At 57.1% G+C, this 616-nt stretch overlaps 1 non-coding gene across 1 annotated transcript; it reads left to right on the forward strand.

Annotated features, from left to right (window-relative positions):
* Positions 1 to 211: 211 nt before the first annotated feature.
* Positions 212 to 283, forward strand: TRNAP-CGG (transfer RNA proline (anticodon CGG)). Its single transcript has one exon. It is a non-coding gene; the product is annotated as a tRNA-Pro (tRNA).
* Positions 284 to 616: the final 333 nt, after the last annotated feature.

Raw genomic sequence — 616 nt, forward strand, 5'->3', positions numbered from 1 at the left:
GTGACCAGGCTTTCTTCCAACCACGTGGTGTCACGGTGGTTTAAACCATCAACAAACCGGGCGCACAAACAGCTCTTCCAACTGTTTCATCCATGTGATTGGTGGGGGATTACACCTTCTCAGGGAACACATTATTTGTGAGCAAAATAAAATGGAGAATATGATTCTATTTCTTCTTATATCAAAATATGGGCCGGCACCGTACGTAGGCGGCTCGTTGGTCTAGGGGTATGATTCTCGCTTCGGGTGCGAGAGGTCCCGGGTTCAAATCCCGGACGAGCCCGCTTCCTTTTCAACCAACTGAATTTAGAGAATCAAGGGGAGAAGAAAAAAAAAAGTATTTTCCCAAATATTCTTGCCAAAAAGATTGGGCTTTCACCACATGCACAAAGGCAGTGTCCCCGGAGGAGCCGGGCACGCAGGCTGGGATCTCCCCGAAGAGGTCGCACCTGGAGCGCGGACCGGCGCCAGCTCTCCGGCGCATCCCTCCCCGGCCTCAGGGAGGAAGGCCGGGGGCGTGGTCGGCGGGCGCGCACGCGCGTGCGCACACCTGCCGCGGGGAGGAGCCAGGGTCGGCGCCAGCCCGGATCTACCCTCGGGTCGCCCGGGCCGGAAG

Source organism: Eumetopias jubatus, unplaced genomic scaffold, assembly GCF_037043125.1.
Source record: "Eumetopias jubatus isolate StellerSeaLion01/CBP00866 unplaced genomic scaffold, mEumJub1_p1.0 scaffold_6, whole genome shotgun sequence".
In the NCBI taxonomy this organism is placed as follows: domain Eukaryota; kingdom Metazoa; phylum Chordata; class Mammalia; order Carnivora; family Otariidae; genus Eumetopias; species Eumetopias jubatus.